Source organism: Micromys minutus (genome assembly GCF_963924665.1).
Source record: "Micromys minutus genome assembly, contig: SCAFFOLD_202, whole genome shotgun sequence".
Taxonomy (NCBI): Eukaryota; Metazoa; Chordata; class Mammalia; order Rodentia; family Muridae; genus Micromys; species Micromys minutus.
In genome coordinates this window covers 410986-428450 of record NW_027667733.1, presented here as the reverse complement: position 1 = coordinate 428450, position 17465 = coordinate 410986, and the positions used below count along the sequence as shown (strand labels likewise).

Below are 17465 nucleotides of genomic sequence, written 5' to 3'. Positions count from 1 at the left end.
TTAAAAACTGCACGGTATTGGTACAGAGACCAAAAGGTAGGTCAATGGAATAGAATTGAAGACCCAAAAAATGAACCCAAACACCTATCGTCACTTGTTCTTTGACAAAAGAGCTAAAAAAATTCAAAGAAAAAAAGACAGCTTCTTCAACAAATGGTGCTGGTTCAAGTGAGAGTCAGCCTGCAAAAAAATAAAACTGATCCTTTCTTCACTCCGTGTACAAAGCTCAAGTCCAAGTGGATCAAAGACCTACACATAAAACCAGGTACACTGAAATTATTAGAAGAGAAAGTAGGGAAAAGCTTAGAACATATAGGCACAGGGAAAAACTTCTTAAATAAAACACCAATAGCTTATTCTCTAAGATCAAGAATCAATAAATGGGACCCCATGCAATTGCAAAGTTTCTGTAAGGCTAAAGACACTGTCAAGAGGACAAAACGGCAACCAACAGATTGGGAAAAGATCTTTACCAGTCCTACATCTGATAGAGATAGTATCATATATATATAAACTTATGGAGTTGGACTCTAGAGAATCAAAGAAACCTATTAAAATTGGGTACAAAGCTAAACAAATAACTTTCAACTGAGGAATATCAAATGGCTGAGAAGCACCTAAAGAAATGCTCAAAATCTCTAGTCATCAGGGAAATGCAAATCAAAACAACTCACACCAGTCAAAATGGCTAAGATCAAAAACTCAGGTGATAGCAGATGCTGGTGAGGATGTGGAGAAAGAAGAACAATGCTCCATTGTGGGTGGAGTTGTACGCTGGTACAACCACTCTGGAAATAAGTCTGGTGGTTCCTCATAATATTGTACATAGTACCACCTGAGGACCCAGCTATACCACTCCTGGGTATATACCCAATAAATACTCCAACATCTCACAAGGCCATATGTTCCACCATGTTTGTAGCATCCTTATTTATAATAGCCAAAAGCTGAAAAGAATTCAGATGTTCTTTAACAGAGAAAAGGATACATAAATGATTGTACATTTTCACAATAAAGTATTACTCAGCTATTAGAAACAATGACTTTATGAAATCCCTAGGCAAATTGAATGAACTTGAAGCTATCATGCTGAGTGAGATAACCCAGTCACAAAAAATCTTTCAAGGTATGTGGATACTAGCCCAAATGCTTCAAAATACCAATGAAACAATTTAAAGAAATTATGAAGCTCAAACAGAAGAAGAGCAGAAGGTAGATGCCTTGGTCCTCCTATAAGAACTAAAATGAAGGAGATATGAATTATAAAAAGATATTAAATATTATATAAGTCCAGTGGCTACAAAGATGCAGGTAATTAGGTAAACAAAGAAAATACTCTGTTGAAAAACCATGTATGACCAGACAGTGATGGAAAGAAAGGAAATTAGTTTCCTGCTTCTTACAAAGAACAAGTGCCGACCAAGGTCAAAATTTAGACACAGATTGCTAAAACAAGCAGCTGACATAGACTCTACCCACCAAACTGAGCAACCAAGGGACTTAGAAACACTACCAAACATGCACATCTGGATTTTTTTCAATTTTGTCAGATGTTCACTAAGTATTTGCTTAGTGTTCAACATGTGAGAAGTACTGTATACTTCCTTCAGCCACACATTTCTTGCTTTCTAGAACTTTTTAAATCTTCTATCATTTTAGTAATACAAATACTGAACGAAAAAGCAAACTGCTACAAAGGTATGTTTAAGAAACTAACCATAGACAATGAAACAATGATTCAACAAGTTCCGGAATTTACGCTATGATCTCCTGACACAAATCACTAAGTCTCAAATTTTTCTGAAAACATTGAACAGGTAATAAAAGCGCTAGAAAACTTAAAAAACTGATATACATATAAAATATAAATGTATGCCTACAATTACCTTTCCCAATGCATACTGTGTAAGCAGATAATCGTAACCAAGAAAGACTAATTCCTGAAAAGAAATCCAGATGACTAGACTCTGTTTTGCCTCATCAGGGTCTTTTGTAAAATAATCCCAGTGTTTTTTATCTGACAAAACAGGGAACAGAAGTAACTGGGGTAAATCCAATGTCTAGATCCTTCCTACTGGACTATATGTCTTTCATCTAGTTAATGTTTTTCTAAAGAGTGTTTTTTTTAAAAAAATGCTTGTGGTTTTATAATTTATTCTACAAGGAAACCAATGAGAAAGACTTGCAAATTTCTTTGGAATTATAATGCATTGTAGTAAAAACAGATGAAGATCTTACTATTATAAAAAGACTGGTTTTCTAAGACAGCTATGAAAATACTTCCTTTAAGAAACAAGTTCACTCAAATGAGGCATTTCATAATCCTGGCATTTAGATTCTGGTTCCAATAGAGGTTGTGTACTTCTTCAAATCAGGTTTTCCCTGCTCTCTACCCTTCCCTTGAAAATACTATTCTCCTGGTGCATCTCCCAAAGGTTGGGATTAGGTACCACTGTGGCTACCTTTAATTTTAAATTCTTAAAAATACTGAAGAACATAAACTTCGGTGTCTTTTCTGTGACACAAGCCAAATGGCTAACATCGAAGCAAAAATACTCAATAAAATTCTTGCAAACTGAATTCCAAAACACACCAAAATGATCATTCATTAATGCAGGGATTGTTCGATATATGGACATCCTTCAAAGTAATCTACTATATGAACAAACTCAAAGGAAAAAAAAAACAACATGATCATCTCATTTGATACTGAGAAAGCATTTGAAAAAAATTCAATCCCCATCATGTTAAAAGTTTTGGAAACCTCAGGAATCTAAGGCCCATACCTCAACATAGTAAAAACAATATACAGCAAACCAGTAGCCAACATCAAACTAAATGGAGGCAGTCCCACTAAAATCAGAAACTAAACAAGGTTGCCTACTCCCCCCTACCTGTTCAATAGAGTGCAGAAGTCCTGGCCAGAAAAATTGGACAGCAAAAGGAAATCAAAGGGATAAAATTAGAAAGAAAGAAGTCAAAATATCACTATTTGCAGATGATATGATAGTATACTTAAGTGACACCAAAAAAACACCAGAGAATTCCTACAGCTGATAAACACTTTCAGCAATGTGGCTGGACATAAAATTAACAAGCAATAGGTAGCCTTCCTCTATTCAAAGGATAAAAAGCCTGAGAAAAAAATTAGGAAAATGATAACTGTAGGGAGCCGTATTGGATTTGGGCCTGGCCGTTCTTGTGACTGTATAGCACAGAGTGGCTACTCACCTCTACGATGACTGCCATAAAATCATGAGATTATTTGACAAAAGCCTCTCCCAATATGTTGATGGCACAGGAAGACTCCGAGAACAACCACAGAATGTCCCCCTCCCCTCAATCACAAACTGCTCTAGCCTGAGCAAACACCAGATATCCCTGCCAGATGATCTCCTCACCCCATTCTCCCTACGTGAGAGCATGGACTTTTCCCAGGGTCTTGGTGCCTACACAAGATAAGTTACAACTTCGCTAATGACTGTGAATTCCGGGGCTCCGCAATTGTTGGTGCCCAGATGTCCTGTGAAGGCAGTTAAGCCCTAAATCTTCTAGCTAACAACTGACAAGATACCTCTGTCTGTGTGCTCACCCTGCATTCCATCCCCTTGTATAAAAGAAAGAACCTTTGTCAATTAAATGAGACCTTGACAACAGAACCTTGCTTGGTCTCCTTTCCATTTCCACCCTCTTGACCCTCAGGTAGCGCCTCTTCAGGACAATGAATAACTGTACCTGCTGGATGGGTCATGTGGTGCCCGAACAGGCACCCCCCAAAGCACGGCCAACTACAGGACTACAGAGACAGGAGATCCGTGGAAAAATTGAGGACTCTTCAGGCCGCATCGCTCATGCGTCACTGGAGAGGGAGGTAAGACAGGGCCCCCCAAAAATTGTCGTCCCATTGTCATGGGGAAGAAATTGTTTTAGGAAGCTTGTTTCATAGGAGAAATCAAGCATTCACTCAGGGAGAAAGGAATAAGAGTTAAGAAAAAAAGATTTATTTAAGTTTTTTTCATTTTGTGTAAGAAGTTCGTCCATGGGTCGTAAGCCATGGACCAGATATGCACCCCACAACATGGAATAAGGTGAAATGAGAATTCAATAGTTTGCAAAAACAGGACCCTGAGTCCGTACCTCACCCTGGCCCTCCGTGGTGATCCCCATGCCCGATGATGTTTGCCCCAAAGACACAGCTCGATCTTTGTACCTTTCCCTTCCCTGAACAGCAGAGGTTCCCTGCTCTTTAGAGGCACTGCAGGAACCCCTTTTGGCTTTCCCACTTCTAAAAAGAAAATTTGACAAAGATCCCTCATTGGAGAGTGCTTTTGAAGAGGCTGCCAACACTGGGGCTGCCAGGGGAGGGGCAGCCACATCCAGCCCTCTGCCACCTGCCTGCACCCAGAGACTCTCACAGGAGGCTGCTGCTGCTGCTACTGCCTGGGGAGAGGTAGCACTATCTGCCTGCCCTCAGAGACTCACACAGCACTAGTCCTGCCAGTCTACCCCTGCTGGCCCTCATTTATCACCTTGACAAAAAAAAAAAAAAAAAGGTAAACTGTTTCAGGATATGTCCTGTCTTTCTAGTTCACACTGGAAAAAATGTCTAGTACTGGTTCTGGGTCCCTTCGAAAAATATCAGTGTCCCTTCAACACATGTAGTTCTCTTCTCTTGTGTGTTTGTCTCTTGGCACACCAAGCTGTCTGTCCATCAATGAGTGTCAGTTTATGTCCATGTTTTCTTTGTTTAAATGTTAATCGTGTTTCTTGTTCAAAAGAGAATGTTAGGTGTTTGTCTCTTGATTCAGCTTTAACTCAAGTCTAAGAGGTTAAAATTAAAGATTAAAAAAAAAAAAAAAAAACACAGGCATTTAGGGCCCTACACCTAAAATAGTTTAGCTCAGTTAAAGACTTGCTGGAAGCTGATTTTTAGGCTGCTCCTAGAAAGGGTGTAGGCAGCTCATTCACTTCAAGAAGTTCCATTGCTTCTCCTAGAAAAATCTGTGTTTGTGGAGCTCAACAGGTGGCAATGTTCCCATCTCTTAAAATTACATCTTAAAAAAGCAAAAAATTAACTAGTTTAAATATATAAGATGTGTGGATACTTCATGTCTGTTTTTGACTGATTTTAAAAGGTATAAATATGCTCTGCATTTCTTGGTGGTAAATTATTTGCTTATAAGTAATTGGGTATGATTCAAAAATTGCAATATTAGTAACAATTTTTTTAAACTAGTAACTTTGTTAATGTCACTCTAAACAAGAACACGTGGCATAAACTAACCCAAGGAAACAGGTTTCTAGGATACCTCTGAATTGGGTTATAGTATATGTAATAAAATAAGATTTAAGACAGTATTGCTGCACTGCAGTGTGTTTGTGTGCGGGAAACTAGCAGCCAAACTTCGTAGCATGAAGTTGATGTGCTCCCATACACACTATGTTTTGATTTTGGAGAGACTAGATTGTTTAGGGGATAAGTTTTGCTTTCTAAACTTTTTCAAAAGTTCGTTGATAGGCTAATTAAAATGTCTGAGAAAGTGTTAATAGCTGCTAATGCTAGAATGCTTTTGGTAAAAATGGGGATGCAAGCTCTTCCTACTGGAAGAAGACTTGGCCTTTCAAATGCTTATATTGGGTGCAAGCTATAAAAGCTGAAAGATCTGAGTTAGCCTTATGGGAGTCCTTTTATATAGACTGGGTAACTATGTTACACAACAAATGTTTAACTGTGGTTACCTGCATAATCAAGGTCTGGGAAATTAAAATAAAGACTAAATTAGAGCTCACTGCAATTACCTTAGAAAGGAAAAACTGATCTACGATATTTTTAATTGGCAAGCCTGCACACCATTTAGAAAAAAATATTTTAAAATGTAATGTTCATATATGGGGTAATCAGCCTCAGAAAAAAATTTTGGCCACTCAGTAGCTAGTGCAAGCTGGCCCCATTAAGTAAGAATCAAACAGGTAAGAATTATTTCAGCTTTGTGAAGGGTTGAGGCTGTGGAATTTACAGCCTGGTTTATTGCTTCAGTTGCCATTCCAAAGAGTTATCATAGATTTTCAAAGATCATTTCCATATTATTTCTTTGCATATGGCTTGTATTCTTGTGGTTTTGAAGAGCCCCTTGAGACAATGGGTGTCTTTGGAAACCTTTGCCTCAGAGAATGGCTGATGGTCTTTTATTATTTTACTGCTGCCTCAATGGCAGGAGGCTGAAACTTAAAACCCTCAATGTTTACTTGCCAAATAATTGGGTTATCAGTTTTCCTAGCCAGATTGTGGCACAGAAAGTTCATAAAGATAATTTACTTTTCAAAATTCATCAGATGTTGGCTGACTAAAAACCTCTCCTTAAGCTCACCACATTAAAACTTAGTTTGCTGTTCTCCAAAGTTGCAAATTCTAGTGTCTCTGCAGTTAACTGAGAGGTGAAAAGTTTTGCAGAGAATATAGAGAAAGCAGTTAGTTAACAGCAGATATTTTATAGAGTATAACCAATTATTGGCTGTTTGTATTTTTTGCATCATACCTACAGCAGTCCTTTTGGCAAAAGAAACCATTAATGTAAATTCATCTTTTAACCTCCTGTTATGAAACCTTTGCTGTGTTAAAACAGAATTGCATGATAAAATCGTAAAGATATATATATATATATATATATATATATATATATATATTTAAAAGATAATGTCTTAACCTAAAAGAATATCTATTCCTTATTGCAAAACAATTAAATAGGTTATTCCTAAGTACTGATATTTGGCCTATTGCATGTGCAAACTTTGTCAGGCAAAATTGACAACTGATAATCATTCAAAAGACCAGTTGTTAATCATTTCCCTAATGCATGCTTTTTTATTTTTCTGTAAATTTATGCATACAGCCCATAGACAATGCAATTGCTATATTTATAGATGGTTCATCTATGAAAAATATATATAATTGGATCAAATGTTCATTCTTTTGTGTTTCCCCTTGCTACAGCAGAGATTATTGGATTATGTGCTGTAGCCATTGTTTTTAAAAGTTAAAAAATTAGTTAAACTTTAAATTTATATACTGATAGCCAATATATACATAGCTTATAGTTTGCAGTTGCTTAAAATTGTTTCATTTTTAGATACTGCTAATTCTTGAGCTTTACAATTGCTTATACAAATACAACTTAATTTAAAGGAACATACTATCCCATACTTAGATATTTAAGAGATACTAGGTTGCCTGGATCCCTTAACAAAGGCAATGCCACCACAAATTTTTATACCAGGTAAATTATGATCTGATTTTTTACCATCAAAATAGTAATGGCCTGAGACAACAATTTTAATATTTCTAGAAAATGTACAGGGCAAATTATAAAGATTTGTCCTAAATATCCTCAGTCTCTTATGTTAATCCTCAAAGACTTAATTCTAACCAACTATGGCAAATATTTTTTTAAATATTAACACCTCTTCAAGCTTTCTAGTTACAATTACTTTAACAGAAAAAACAACTAAAGATATAATTTTTCATGGCCTATGTTATTTTCCTATGGTTGGTGCTCCAAATCAGACTATAACTGATAATGGAATTAGCTATTACAGTCAAGCATTTGAGATGCTTTGTTGACAAGTTAATATTACCTATATTATTAAAATTCATTATAATTCATTTTACAAATACTGTAAAACTTTAAAACAATATTTTCATAAATTAAAAGGGGAGAGTTACACCCACATATATTTAAATCATACACCTTTCTATTTTAAGTAATTTTTAAATTTAGATGTCAAAAAATGTCTATGGCATCCTCATAAGTTGTAACTGAGAAAACTTATGCCCAAGTAAAATGAAAGGATCTACATACTGGTATCCACATCTGTTCCTGACCGACCTTTGTTTGCCTTTAACCCGGATTGGACAAGCAGCTTTGCCTCAAGTTTTTAGACCTTGTGGGACAGAAAACATGGGGACTGTAAAAACTGATTTAAAAAAAAATTAGGGGACAGAGATTAAAGGTCATGGCAACATGGAGCTTCCCAAGGACCAGCTAGACGCAGCTGTCAGGAATGACAGGAACAAGAAAAAGAAGGAGCCTTCGAAATAGGAATGCACAGAGAGCTAGGAGATGACCGCAGAGCTGGATGACCTCACCGAGAAGATCTGGAAAGCCCACCAGGAGACCTTTCCCTCACTCTGTCAGCTGGGGAAATACACCACGAATTCTAACGCTGACCACCGGGTCCGATTGGACTTGGGCTTCTGGGACAAATTCAGTGAGCTGGCCACCAAGTGCATTATTAAGATCGTGGAGTTTGCCAAGCGTCTGCCGGGCTTCACAGGCCTGACCATCGCAGAGCAGATCACCCTGCTCAAGGCCGCCTGCTTGGACATCTTGATTCTCAGAATTTGTACCAGGTATACCCCAGAGCAAGACACCATGACTTTCTCTGATGGCCTTACACTAAGTCGAACTCAGATGCACAATGCTGGCTTCGGTCCTCTGACTGACCTTGTGTTCACCTTTGCCAACCAGCTCCTGCCTTTGGAAATGGATGACACAGAAACAGACCTTCTCTGTGCCATCTGCTTAATCTGTGGAGACCGCCAGGACCTTGAGGAACCAACAAAAGTAGACAAGCTCCAAGAAACACTGCTGGAAGCACTAAAGATTTACATTAGAAAACGATGGCCCAGCAAGCCCCACATGTTTCCAAAGATCTTAATTAAAATCACAGATCTCCACAGCATCAGCGCCAAAGGTGCAGAACGTGTAATTACGTTGAAAATGGAGATTCCTGGATCAATGCCAACTCTCATCCAGGAAATGCTGGAGAATTCTGAAGGACATGAACCCTTGACCCCAAATTCAAGTGGCAATACAGCAGAACACAGTCCCAGCGTGTCCCCCAGCTCAGTGGAGAACAGTAAAGTCAGTCAGTCACCACTGCTGCAGTGAGACATTTCCAGCCATTGCAGACATTCCCCAGGACCTTCAGTTCCAGACTGAAAACGCAAGGAAAACATTTTTACTGCTGCTTAGTTTTTGAACTGAAATATGTTAAACTCAAAAAGGACCAAGAAGTTTTCATATGTATCAATATATATTCCTTACTGTGTAACTTGCCTAGAAATACAAACTTTTCCAATTCTGAAAATCAGCCATTTCATGTCACCAGAATCTAGTTTAAAGCTTCTAATTTCCTCTCTGAACAGTCAAGATGCATGGCAAAGACCCAGTTGAGATGATTTAGCCCTGGTTAAGTTTCTGAACACTTTGTAGATACAGAAGTACGGCTCTGTTTTTCTATACTGTATGTTGGTGCTTTCTTTTGTCTTTCATACTCAATAACCAAGACACCCAGGTTATGGAGCAGAACACTGTATGTCCACTGTACATCTCGCTTTCATGAATAACAAGGCCTCATGGTAAGGAACCAGGACCTTTGTACAGTACAGGATAAGACTAAAGACACTGGTTTAAGTAGTGTGGAAGCTTCTCCTTGCTTTTTGATGCTCTCAGGCTGCATCCTTTCTTTTATGTTACCCAGATAGAGCATACCACTTCACTGCACTAGCAGAAGAGAATTCTGTATCAGTGTAACTGCCAGTTCAGTTACTCCAATGTCATTGTTCAATTGTTAATGTCACTTTAAATTAAAAGTGGTTTATTCTTTAATGACACAACTACTGAATGGAAAAATGAAGCATTTTTACAGTCATGATAGCCTCCAAGGCAAAAACACTGTCCAGTGTTAGTAAGTTTGTTTACCTGTTCACAAGCCATTGGAGAAATATCCCAGGATAATCAATAGGCTAGTCTGCCATCTGGGCCCTAGTAGCCCAGTGTCCTTCTGACTCAGGCCTGCTCCTGGGATTTCCCCCGGTCTTGACGCTTGACGGTATGGGCAGTGGCCTCCTCTGGCCTTGTTCAATCACTATGATGCAGACTGACAGCAGTGGGAGGGCGAGTGAGTGGTTGACAGACTCAAGTGTTGGGTTCTGAGTTCCATGTAAGCACTAGTGGAATTTTTTTGTTTGTTTGTCTTTGATATATTAGCAAAAGTCTGTGATGTACCATTGGCTCTATTTGTACATTGAGATGGTTTAACAGTGCTTTCTATGTTCATATACTGTTTACCTTTTTCCATGGAGTCTCCTGGCAAAGAATAAATATATTTATTTAAAAAAAAGTTTAGTCAATTACCAAACAAAGGTTATAATGACTTTTCTCTTAATTTTAATGAGACCAGTTCTTCTGACTCAAGCATTGACTGGTTTAGAAATTAACCTAATAATAGAAATAATAGTCTTCATTGGGAAGACAGATTCTGGACATTTTTAAAGACATTTAAAAATTCATAATTGCCACGTGAAGCTATATTTACATTGGATAAAATTGGGACTAAATCCAGACTTTAAATGTTAGGACATGTATTTAAGCTCCTAATCTTTTATTATTTGGTCATGTTAAAAATTGTTTCTTTATTGATACTTATTTAAGTTTTATTGTACACTTTCCAATTGTGTTAATGTTGAATTGTGATATGTCTGTAATGGAAGTTTATGAACCAGCTTTTGTTCTATTGCCAGTGAGTATTATAAGACCATGATATTCTAAAAGAAGGTTTGCAGATACTAGAAGTTAGTCAGGCTTTATACAGAAGCAAGAGAGTATTGGACTTGATTATTGTAGGCATAGTAGCCTTAATTGTATTAATAGCTAATATTATCTGCTTCTGCAATTGTCTTGACAGGAGTTTAGACAGCTAATTTTGTTAAAAGGTTACTAAGTTTCTGAATACTCAAGGGGATTTAGATAGGCATTTGGAACAATGGATTGATATTCTTTATGCTATTAAAGTTATTAGAGAAGTGCTTCAAAGTCTGAGAGTAAGAAGCCATTTCCAGTCATGCTAAGTACCAATAGAGTTGTGTAACTTTTAAACTTTACATGGATAGTCACATATCGGGAGAGGCTCAACTTCCATAATCTCCTAAAGTAATGTCATTCAGCCCTTACCCTTTCGCCCCTGGATTCTTGGGAGGAATGATAAACTGACCCAAGGTAGTCATACTCACTGACAGGCAACTTCTTTTAGCCCCTGACCAACCTAAGACACGGAGCCTTGAAGACAACAAGGTAATCCTGTGATGGGTAAGGCTTGGGTTCCAGAGGTCAGTCCTAATACAGAGACGGCTACATCCTGTATTACAGGACGATCAAATACTCCTTTGCCCAGTTTCTCCCCAGAGGCTCTAGCGGCCTTTTAAAAAAAAGAAAAAAGGGGGAGATATAGGGAGCCGTATTGGATTTGGGCGTGGCCATCCTTGTGACTGTATAGCTCAGAGTGGCCACATGACTCTGGGCTGTATAGCCATAGATACTCAGCTCTAGGATGACTGCCATAAAGTCATGATATTGTTTGACAAAAGCCTCTCCCGATATGTTGGCAGCATAGGAAGACCCTGAGAAAAACCATGGAATGATCCCCTCCCCTCAATCACAAACTGCTCTAGCCTGAGCAAACACCAGATATCCCTGCCAGATGATCTCCTCACCCCATTCCCCCTACGTGAGAGCATGGACTTTTCCCAGGGCCTTGGTGCTTACACGAGATAAGTTACAACTCCGTTAATGATTGTGAATTCCTGGGCTCCGCAATTGGTGGTAACCAGATGTCCCGTGAAAGCAGTTAAGCCCTAAATCTTCTAGCTAATAACTGACAAGATACCTCCAGCTGTGTGCGCACCCCAAATTCCATCCCCTTGTATAAAAGAAAGAACCTTTGTCAATTAAATGAGACCTTGACAACAGATCCTTGCTTGGTCTCCTTTCTCTCTCCACCCCTTTGACCCTCAGGTAGTGCCTTTTCAGGACTCTGAATAACTGGACCTGCTGTATGGGTCAGACAACCTTCCCAATAGTCACAAACAATATGAAATACCTTGGTGTGACCCTATCCAAGCAAGTGAAAAATCTGTATGACAAGAACTTCAAGTTTCTGAAGAAAGAAATTAAAGTAGATCTCACTAGATGGAAAGATGTTTCATGCTCATGGATTAGAAAAATTAACATAGTAAAAATGGCCATCTTTCCAAAGTAATCTACATATTCAATGCAATCCCTATCAAAATTCCAACTCAATTCTTCACAGAGTTAGAAAGACTAATTTGCAAATTTATTTGTAATGACAAAAACACCACGATAGTGAAAACTATTCTCAACAATAAAAGAACTTCCAGAGGAATCTCCATCACTAACCTCAAGCTGTATTACAGATCAATTATGATTAAAAAAAAAAACATGGTGTTTTTACAGAGACAGGCGGGTAGATCTATAGAACAGAATTGAAGACCCAGAAATGAACCCACACACCTATGGTCACTTGATCTTTCACAAAGGAGCTAAAACCATTGAATGCAAAAAGGACAGCATCCTCAACAAATAGTGCTGGTTCAAGTGGAAATCAGCATGCAGAAGAATGCAATTTGATCCTTTCTTATTCCCTTGAACAAAGCACAAGTCCAAGCAGATCAAAGATCTCCACATATAACCAGGTACACTGAATGGACTAATAGAAGAGAAAGAAGGGAAAAACTTAAAACAATAGGTACAGGGTAAATTTCCTAATCAGAATACCAATACCTTATGCTCTGAGTACCTACAAATGGAACCTCAATTGCAAAGATTGTTAAGGCTAAGGACACTGTCAAGAGGACAAAACTGCAAACACCAGTTGGACCTTTTTTCCATTCCTACATCTTACAGATGGCTAATATTCAATATATATGAAGAACTCAAGACGTTAGACTCCAGAGAATCAAATAATCCTATTAAAAAATGGAGACAGAGATAGACAAAGAATTCCCAACTGAAGAATATAGAATGGCTGAGAAGCACCTAAAGAAATGTTCAACATCTGTATTCATCAGGGAAATGCAAATCAAAACAACCATGAGAATTCACCTCACACCCATCAGAATGGCTAACATTAAAACTCAGGTGACAACAGATGCTGGTGAGGATGTAGAAAAAGAGGAAAACTTCTCCATTGTTGGTGGGATTGCAAGCTGGTATGACCACTCTTGTTATCAGTCTGGAACTCCTTAGATAAATGGACACAGTACTACTCAAGGACCCAGATATACCACTCCTAGGCATATAAGGAAAAGATACTCCAACATATAACAGAGATACATACCCCACTATGTTCATAGCAGCCTTGTTTGTAATAGCCAGAAGGTGGAAAGAACCCATATGTCCTTCAACATAGGAATGGATACAGAAAATGTGATACATTTACCCAATAAAGTACTACACAGTTATTAAAAACAACGACTTTATGTAATTCTTAGGTAAGTGGATGGAACTAAAAAATATCATCCTGAGTGAGGTAACCCATCCACAACAGAACACACATGGTATGCACTCACTTAAAAATGGATATTAACCCAAACACTCAGATTACACAAGAAACAGTTCACAGACCACATGAAGCTCAAGAAGTTGGGAGACCAAAAAGTGATGCTTCAGTTCTTCTTAGAAGGATGAACAAAATACCCACAAGAGGAAATCCAGAGACCAAATTTGGAGCACGAACTGAAGGAAATGCCATCCAAAGACTGAGGGGATCCATCCCATATACTGTCACCAAACTCACACAATAATGTGAATGCCAAGAAGTGCATGCTGACAGGTCCCTGATATAGCTGTCTCCTGAGAGGCTCTGCCAGAGCCTGAGAAATACAGACATGAGGTGCTCTCAACCAACCACTGGGCAGAGAATGGTGTCTCCAATGGAGGAGTTAAAAAAAGGAGTGAAGAAGCTGAAGGGGTTTGCAACCCCACAGGAAGAACAATACTATCAATCAACCAGAACCCCTAGATTTCCCAGAGACTAAACCACCTACCAAAGAATTCACATGGAGGGAACCATGGTTGCAGCAATATATGTAGCACAGGATGCCCTTATCAGGCATCAAGGAGATGAGTGGTATTTGGCCTGTGAACGTTCAATATGCCAGTGTAGGGGAATGCCAGGATAAAAAAATGCCAGGGAGTTGGTGGTTGGGGGAAACACTTTAATGGGGGAAAGTGGATGGGAGTTGGGAAATGGGGATTGCAGGGGGGAAACTGGGAAAGGGGATAACATTTGAAATATAAGTAAAGAAAATATCCAATAAAAATGAAATGTAAATATAAGAAATATTCAAAAAATTTAATAAATAAAAAATAGGTGAGAAATTAAACAATAGTAATTCATTTGACTACTCATTTAAGAGCACCTTATACTTACCATGGTTTCTGCAGTGGAGAGCCAATAAAAAAATCCTTACTGATGGTGTAATGAAGAGGGTAGACAAGTACGACACTGAGAAAGAGGCAAAGAATATGGATATAGATCAGAAGTGCAGCACTCGCCTATCATTCAAAAGGCTGTGGGTTTGGTGTCAGTGCTGAAGGAAAAACACAATACTACGCAAACCCAAATTGTCCAAAAGTGAAGAAGACACCTCCCAAGTAGTGGAAGTTAGTGAAGTATCAGAAGAGAACAAAATTTACAAAGATCTGCTACTTCTTGCCAAATGGGAGTCTGTTCCCTCTGAGAGCAATCTGTCTTTAGCCTCAAAACACAATACAAATATGGTGGATCATGCCTGTTGTCCAGAAAACTGAGACTGGAGGAGAGCCAAAAGTTTGAGGCAAGGTTAGGCTCCATGGGCGGGGGGTCCAGTTCAAGGCCAGCAAAGGCTACAGAATAAGAAATTATTTTTTTATGAGAGAGGAGAGCAATGCAAATGAACTCAATGTGAAGATTTTCAGCTACATAAGCAATGGGGCTTCCTTAAGCACAGAGCTATCAACATGTGTCCCTGCTACTTGACAACTTCTACTGTAAGGCCAAACACAAGGCAAGTGATAGAGACAAACACTAAACACATTTATCAGCACTTGCATTGATACTCGTTGTTCTAATCAGGGTTATTATCACTGTGATGAAACACTGACTAGAATCAAGTTGCAGAGAAAAGAGTTTATTTGCCTTATACTTCCACTTCATAGTCCACCATTGAAGGAACTTGGGACAAGAAGTCAAACAGGACAGCAATCTAGAAGCAGGAGCTGATGCAGAGGTCAGTGAGTACTTCTGCTTACTGGCTTCCTCACCTTGTTTTTTTAAACAGCCCAGGACCAGCAGGTTGGGGTGGCCACACCCAAACAGCCTGAGCCCTCCTGTTATCAGTCACTAAAAAAAAATACCCTATAAGCTTGATTGCAGTCTGAACTTATGAGGAGACATTTTCTCAACCGAGGTCTGTTCTGGATGATGACCAAAGCTTATGTTGAGGTGGCATAAACCTGGATATCACACTCAGATATAAACATTCATATTTCACAGAGACAAACAGGAATCTGGCTTCACATACTCAAATGTTATAATTGAAATATATTAAATTTCCATTAATTGTACATGTAATTGGGTAGTCACAAGTGTTTCAAGCACCCAGGTCTAACACAGAGAGAACCTGTTTCAAATTAAAAAACAAAAACAACAAACAAGCAAAATAAAAAAAATGAGGGGGGAGTCAAAAACTGAAATACTTCAGAGCATAAGAGAACATAATACTCTTGCAGAGGACCAGAGTTTGACCAAAGCAAACAGGTCTAGCAGCTCATGGCCACCTCTAACACCAGCTCTCCAAAGCTCAGGCACACTGTCTACATGCCAGCGCCTTGATTCTCATGTGTGCATACCCATCACCATCAAACAGCTGCCACATACACATGCATATTATTAGAATAAAAAGAAAAATATTTAACACAAATAATTCTGAAAATTCAGAATCAAACTCGGAACATAAGGATGACAAAATACTCAAAGACAAAACCATCATTTTACCACACTGATAGCAACAAGAACCATGAAGTATATTGGAATTAACTACAAAACATTTGTAAGATCAGTAATATGGTGTTAAATAAGAAGCCAAGTAAAACTCTATTTTTATAATCTATAATGCATCACGACATAAAAGCTTAAATTTCTGAAAATCCATAACAATCACCAAAAAAGAAACAGTTTACCAATGTCTCTGTGGTCTTATCTACAGAAAGGTGTTCCATTCAAAGAGACTGGTCTGTTTATTTAAATAAAACTATCTCACAGGAGGAGAGCAATAACCTGACAGAATAGTCCAAAAAATAATGAGCCGTTTGCTTCCTGTTCCAAGCAGCCTTTGCAATTAGAATGTGTCCTCTTTACTATGTTGACTCATTAGGAAGCAATGTCTCTGCATTAACAAGTCGTCAATTATAAAGTTAGATTGTAAGCAAAAGCGAACTTGTTTTGAGGTGACTTGGTTTAACAAGCTGATTCCATGGTGCTTGCTCATCTCAGGTAAAGTGAGAAACAGTTTCTTAAACTCAATATACAGAATTAATCAACCTACAGCTTCACTGTATTCTGCAACATTAACAGAAAAACTATCAATAATGATTTAAAAAACTGAAGTTTAAAAATGAATAAGGCATGAACTCATAAATCTAAACACACTTATGCCCATTATTTGGAGAATGTCCTTAAAAATTTTACTGATTTATCACAGTATTCTACCCTGCCAGTTAAGTGTGAAAAACCAAATTGGATGACACTTAGAATCCCTTTGAAAATTATACAAAACATAATGTTACTTGAAGCGAGCATCCAACCTCTAGGTAAAAACATCATGGCAAGAATTTACTAATGAAAGATCTCAGCTCAAATCCCAGTTAAAGAACTAACACATTAGTTCTGATACAGGGTATGTTCAAGAGCAGTGGGCCTCACATCTCTTCATCTGTATCTTCACAAGGAATGTGACTGACTAGTCCTCAGACAATTCCTATATGGGGCCATACATGGATATGAAGTAGAGATGCGACCAGAGTACAGAGACCTGGAGTTAAATATAGCAAGTGAGAAGGGTTCCATTCTTCAAACCTATCTTTAACAGTCCTTTTTCTTATTTAAGTTCTGAATAAAGAGTTTCCTTGAGGGTTTAAAAATAAAACATTTTGAAAAAAATTACTGTCTTATACTAATCAGCTAAAAATAAGTCTTAGATTCCTCAGTTCTTACTTCTGGTTCCCATGTGACTCTATAAAGGGAACAGAAATGTCTCAACTACTAAAAGGTTCTATAAGCTAAAACTATATGGACATATTCAGGTAAAAATATTAAAGGCCAGCCAAATCAGTGACTCTAAAATATAAGTATGAACTGTCCCATTCAACGCAGCATAACAGGTAGCCAGGTATATAGCAGCATGGATGTCAAATGTTTACAGTAGGCTTCTTACAGCATGACTAAAGCACGTGTCCTCATGCTTGCTACAGCAGTAGCAGCTCATTCTGGACTTCAATTTTCATGTTAAGACGCTGCTCACACCCCATCAAAAAACTTCCCTCTGTTTGCTTTCTGTGGTTACTGGT

The 17465-nt window shown here is 38.2% G+C and overlaps 1 pseudogene across 1 annotated transcript; it reads left to right on the top strand.

Annotated features, from left to right (window-relative positions):
* Positions 1 to 8018: 8018 nt before the first annotated feature.
* LOC308416154 (retinoic acid receptor beta-like) lies at positions 8019 to 8948 on the top strand (annotated as a pseudogene). Its single transcript has one exon. The product of its transcript is annotated as a retinoic acid receptor beta-like (transcript).
* Positions 8949 to 17465: the final 8517 nt, after the last annotated feature.